A 6365-nucleotide genomic window follows, 5' to 3' on the forward strand; every position below is an offset into this window, starting at 1 on the left:
CTGTATATGTGAAAACTGAGCGAGCAGATCTTAAATGTTCTCATCATAAAAAATAATAATATACAAAATATTGTAATTGGTTTAGTCAGTTCACAGTATATGCATCTTTAAAACATTATACTATATACACCTCATTGTTTATTAATTATACCTTTATAAAACTGGAGAGGGGGGAAAAAGAAACAATCTTGTCCGATGAAAATGACTGACAGTGTGCGAAGGCTAAATATTAGCAGTTACTCAAATAAACCAAGAAAACAGTGTAGGAGACTAAAAGCCTCTGGTGTGAATGCTCCAGCTTCAACCCACTAGAAACCTTTTCTCTTCTGTTTTTGATTATCCAATTTAAAAATCCTTTCAGGAATAAATGTCTTTTTTCGTATAGTGAAGAACTCAGCCTTTTATAATCAACCATAGATACACATACATCTCAGGTTAGCAACAGCAGCAGCAGGTAAAATAAGATAAAATTTTAGGTACACAGGAATGTTATATGTCCATATTAAATTAATGTACTTCAAGTCTATATTAAATTACCACTATCATCCTACAACTGAATTCTAGATGAGATTGTAGCTGCATTTTCACTTTAAAACTTACATTTTGCATTATAGTTGGTGTTCTCCTATAAGACAGGCCCATACAAGAGACCATGTGAAAGGAAACTTTCCAATAAAAACCTAAACAGAAAAAAATAACTGCTCCACTGGCACTTTCCATATAACCACTGATTTTTCTTAAACCTTCACAGCTCTTGATATTATGAAGAGTACATATGAAAAGTCTAGATATGGAGAACTAGAAAACAAGCAGAATCTGAGAAGCACTGCTTTAATCAAACAAAAACGTTTTTCAGTGGTTTTACAATGTTTTTAGTCATTTACTGTCTAGAAATGGGGAGAGAAAACGTGATAGTTTATCAGTTTCACCTTCACTGTTTGGGGCATTCTTTTTATAATTGCTTCCTCCCCGGAGGAACAATGCTACGATTTCCCACACTGACTTATTTCCACTTCTGCTTTCCAGTGGCAGTGGAGCGTACACAAAGAGGAAAAACTGCGTAGCCCGAACTGAGGTAAAATTTGTTCTCCCATTTCTTACTCTTCCTATGACCTTCGTGCTGCTTTACTGTGTTGACATTCAGTTTTCACTCCATAAAATGAAGGTAATCCTAGGTGTTTTAGCCTGGTTTCTGTTACTATTACAAAATATCTGAAACTGCCCACTGCTAAGGAAAAGTGACTTGCTTAGCTCACAGGTCTGGCGGCTGAAAGGCCCGGATGGCGGGGCCCTGCGGGGCGGGCCTCTGGTGAGAGCTGTAGGGGCTGCATCCCCACACGGTGGATGGCACACGGCAGAAGTGCTGCGAGGAGCCGAGGTCACAGGGTGACCGGAGATATTCAGGGACCGACTTTCTCTTTTTGTACCAATCCAGTCCTGTGTAGGTTCACTGGGGACCCTGAGAACTACGCTGATGCCTAGCATTGGTGCCCCCGTGACAGCCACGCCTTCGCTAGGCCCCGCCTCTCCACCGCCTCAGCACTGCCGCACTGGATCAAGTTACCAGCACCCGAACTTTTGGGAAGCTCACTCAAGTGTATCCAGACTACAGCACCCGGTGCACCGCACGGTTATTGCTGAGATTAAGAAAGAACTTTCAGGAAAATCTAGCACGTCATTCAGTAAATACTATTTATCTCGACTTTCTACTCCAGTTTCCCTTTCTAACATGTAGACAGCTAAATTTAGGAACTGGTTTACTCATATCTTACTTCCCACAGTGTCTGCCACTAGATTAAATATACAGTAAATGTTTCATAACTGTTTCTTGCATGGGCAGAGGGTTCTTATGTTTTCCTTTGTTAGTGAATATCTTACCATATCAATCTTCTGTGAAGATGTATCAAAGCTGTCCTCTGAGCACTAAGAAAGAACACACGCTTCATAAATTCAAAGACAAGGGAATTCATTCGCAGTATTGATATGCTATACATAGAGCAGGCACTCAAATATTTGTTGAAAACGATAACACATATATATGTGAGCTGCATTAAGGAGATACATTCGCGATAATTCATTCTGGTCGGAGGAAAACCATTTGACCAACAGTATTATCAAGACTTTGGAATAATAATCAAGATCTGTGTCATCAGATCTTAATACGTAGTGTTAACTTCTATAATTCTCATCACAGTTTATCAGTCATATTTATTCATCACCTAGCACTGCCAGATGAAGAATTTTATATTTAGCCTCCTTGTCAAAGCTGGCCTCGTGTTTTAATTTTGTAACCATACAGAGTAGAGTATGTTACAAAGTTATGAAAACCTTAAGATTTTATTTATTTAATTTATTATTAATTTATTATTAAATTCGTTATATTTATTGGGTCAATTTATGATAAGTGATTTGACTTGTTGTGTCTAGGCTAATATCATTCGGAGGTTTTATTGTTCTCCGAGGCCACCCCCACCAAAACTTATTATTCAATATAAGTATTAATACTATTAATAAGTATATATGGATTAATTAGTTAAAACTCCATAGGGTCTTCTTGTCTTATTATAATATTCCCGCCTCTTCACGGGAGGGTCAATTTCACTGACCAAAGATAAGAGACAGAAAAATCCTCATCTAGCCATTCATACAAGTCCCTATTTAAGATATAAGTGATTACACTGCCTTTGCACGGTCAGGATACCGCAGCCGTTAAAATTATATCACTGGGCAGGCAGTGCCTCTAATACTTATTATTCTAGAGGTGATGTTTTTGGTAAACAGGCGGGATTTGTGTTTGCCGAGTTCCTTTCATCTTTTTTAGTCTTTGCTTTTGAGCACTCCTGTGTCGGATTAACAATAGATTGAATGAAATAATTAATAAGGTTATTTTGGCTCATAACTATCAGTGGTTATCCGATTAGATATAAACTTGTGAGTGGAGAAGTAGTTCTCATTACTAATATCAATATTATTTCTTCTATAATTTAATAGATTTATTCAATATCACATTCAGGGGTTCAGTAATTGTTATAGGAATTAGTAGTGGTGTGGTTTGTTGAGTTTGAACACTTTCTTAATTGAGGACTGCTTTTAGGCCAACTATGATATGTTAATTTATTTACCCTCTGTTAAAGGCTTATTCCTTTTTTATAGAGCTGTCCCTCTATAAATTAACATTTAAGTTTTCATGATGAATTATTGTTTTTTTAAAATACTTAAAGTTAAATTAATATTCCTGTTTGGATAATCAGCTATCACCAAACTCGATAGGCTTTTCACCTCTACCGTTGAATCTTCCCACTATTCTGCTACATAGACGGGTTGGCTCAGTTTAGCTGTTCAAAGGTAGCTTGTCTGGTTTCGGGGTAATTAGCTTCAATTCTTCTTATAAAGATATTTCTAGTTGATTCATTGTACAAGAGGTAGTAGTTTTAATCTATGCTTTTTTTTACTGTGAATTTATTCTTTCATCTTTCCCTTAAGGTACTATTTCTCTATTGCTCCTAAAAAAAATTCTATCTCCTATACTTTAATGAAATATAAATGTTTTACTTAAAGTGAAGTAATTATTTGTATTATATAAATATAACTTTGGGCTAGGATTAGTTCAAAGTGCTCAGAAAATATCTGAAGTCTTCTAGGTGTAAGCTAGATGCTTTATTTTAAACTATGCTTTGATTATCCAAGCACACTTTCCAGTATGCTTACCTTGTTACGACTTACCTCCTTTCATGTCATGTTCCTTGTTTAATGTTTTTAAGTAGGATTGTAGGAATTCAAGGAGGGTGACAGGTGGTTTGTGCGTGCTTCATGGCCGTATTTAACTAAGCTCTCTATTCTTAGTTTACTACTAAATCCTCCTTCGACCATTAATTTTCATAATGGTTTTCATATAAATATTCTTAGTAAAGAAATCGTAGCCCATTTCTTCCCACTTCATTGGCTGCACCTTGACCTAAGGTTTTTATGTTAATACTTGTGCTTACTTTTATGCTTTGTTAAGGTTCACTGAAGATGGTGGTAAATAGGCTGAATTAGCAAGAAGTGGTGAGGTTTATCGGGATTTATCAATTACAGAACAGGCTCCTCTAGATGGATGTAAAGCAACACTAAGTCCTTTGAGTTTTTAGCCATGGCTAGTAGTTCTCGGGAGAAATATTTTGTTTGTATTCAATATTTTATGTTTATAGCTTAGCATAGTGGAGTATCTAATCACTCGTGTATTCAGATGTATTAGGATTACTTGCGTGTACTGGGTTTTAGTCTATCTGTAATTTTTTATGACCCAGATAGAATTGAATCTTAATTGGGACTATATAGTGGGACTATATACTTAGCCACTCTTCACTCCGGTATTTATTAATTTGGGTTAATCATATGACCACGGTGCCTGGCACGAAATTTACCAACCTTATTATATTACATAACTAAATCAAACTTTCGTTTATTGCTTAATTTTTATCATTGCTGTTTCCCGTGGGGGTGTGGTTGAGCAAGGTGTAATGAGCTGCTATTATGTGTACTTGACACCCACTCCTTTTGGTCATCATGATTTGAAGGGCATTCTCACCAGTTTGAGGATTCTTGCATGTGTAATTTTGCTTGCAATTAATAAAAAAGCTAGGACCAAACATTTATGTTTATGGAGTTACATAACTCATGTAGGCATTTTAAGTGCCTTGCTTTGTACATATAAGCTACATCAACTAAATTAGCCTATGTAAGCTTTGGTAAATGTCATAGAATCTGTTTATAAGTAACGGATTAAGAGATTTTTGGATAGTAATATAATTTTATGCCACTCTATGAAAGTGTGAGTATTTATGAAGGTTTAGTATTAGTCCTTTATTCTTGCATAGATACCTTATGTCCTTAAAGCATTAAACTAATTCACCATGAAAGAAAAGATGGGCAGTATAAGGGTAGTAGGTCTTGAAAGCAACCAATGCTTTGTATCTACATTATAATATGTCTTAAAGCATTAACTTAGGTCATTTTTATTATGGGGATTAAGGAAGTTGACTAAAAAGTCCAGCTACAGTTGATCTGAATGAGACTATGCCTCGACGGCTATGGTGAGTCACAGCATATCGAAAAATTAAAGACACCAAACGTACGAAACCACAGTTATGTGTGATCATGGCCTGATTAGTAATTAATCCATTGAGATGTCTTATTCAAGGGAACGAGTGGGCGATCTTCAGCATATGGCCCTGAAGAAAGAACCAGATGTCTGCTAAAGTTTCAGTATAGAAACCCCCACACGTTATGGGCCCGGAGCGAGAAGAGGGACACCTTTCTAGCGGGTTGATGGTTTCACAGAGGATGGCAGATTAAGAGGTTGATATAACTCCTATGGAATCACAGAGACAAAAGAATTTTGATCAGAATTAGAAATCAAAGAATCATCTGTGTAGCATAAAAGCAGAAAAATAATAGGGTTCAACAGTTATTTGAAAGGGGATAAGAAATTAAGCCAGAGTTATTGAAACTTAAAGATAATAACCAGCTCTGGGGCACATGAACAGACAAGCAAAGAAGTCAGTAAAAATCAATGGGACTTGTAAAGAACTAAAAGTGTTGATAGAAAAAAAATTAAATGAAAAAAATCTCCTTTGTTTTTCTATGTACATCTGACTTCAAGAGATAAGAAGTACAAATTTCTTTCTGTATTTTTGTTTTTCTAATAAAATAAGACATTTGGACACAGGAAAATTTTAGAGTCACTTTTTAAACTTGAATTTTTCTCATAGCCAGTACTTATTCTGGATAACATAGCATGTGTGAATTTCTAGAATATCACTGTGACCCTAAGGAAATGTCACACAAGGGTCCCCAGATATATTAATAATTTAGAAACCTGTGCAGCCCCTGCTCTACAACATCCCCCAAAAGTTACTCGTGCAGCTATAAATGTCAAATATGTTTGCAAGAAAATTGTTTTACTGATCTATGGTTAAGGACTCTTATATCTGTTTTTTAAATATTTTGTATATACATAATCTATAAACAAACTACTCATACAAAAACACAATCTTTTATTCAAGCTTGAAAAAATCCTATTCAGTATTTCAGTTAAAGAAATCTCTGTATGAACATTAAAGATAGGGAATCCTACAATAAAACTAAAAAGCAAAGTAAAAGAGAAAAGGCAATGATGTAACATCAAAATAATCCTTAATTCTGGAGATGAAAATGGTCCCTGAACATATTTAAATTGCTTCTCACTCTTATAGTCTTATCTTATTCTTTTTTTCATTATTTAGAGAATACTTTATTAGTTTCTTTAATCAAACCCACGTAGATATGACCTTACATATTTAGCATGATGTGTTACCCCTGTACACATGGAAAAAAAAATAAAT

This window comes from Fukomys damarensis, unplaced genomic scaffold (genome assembly GCF_012274545.1).
Source record: "Fukomys damarensis isolate Sample0158 unplaced genomic scaffold, DMR_v1.0_HiC HiC_scaffold_18, whole genome shotgun sequence".
Lineage (NCBI taxonomy): Eukaryota > Metazoa > Chordata > Mammalia > Rodentia > Bathyergidae > Fukomys > Fukomys damarensis.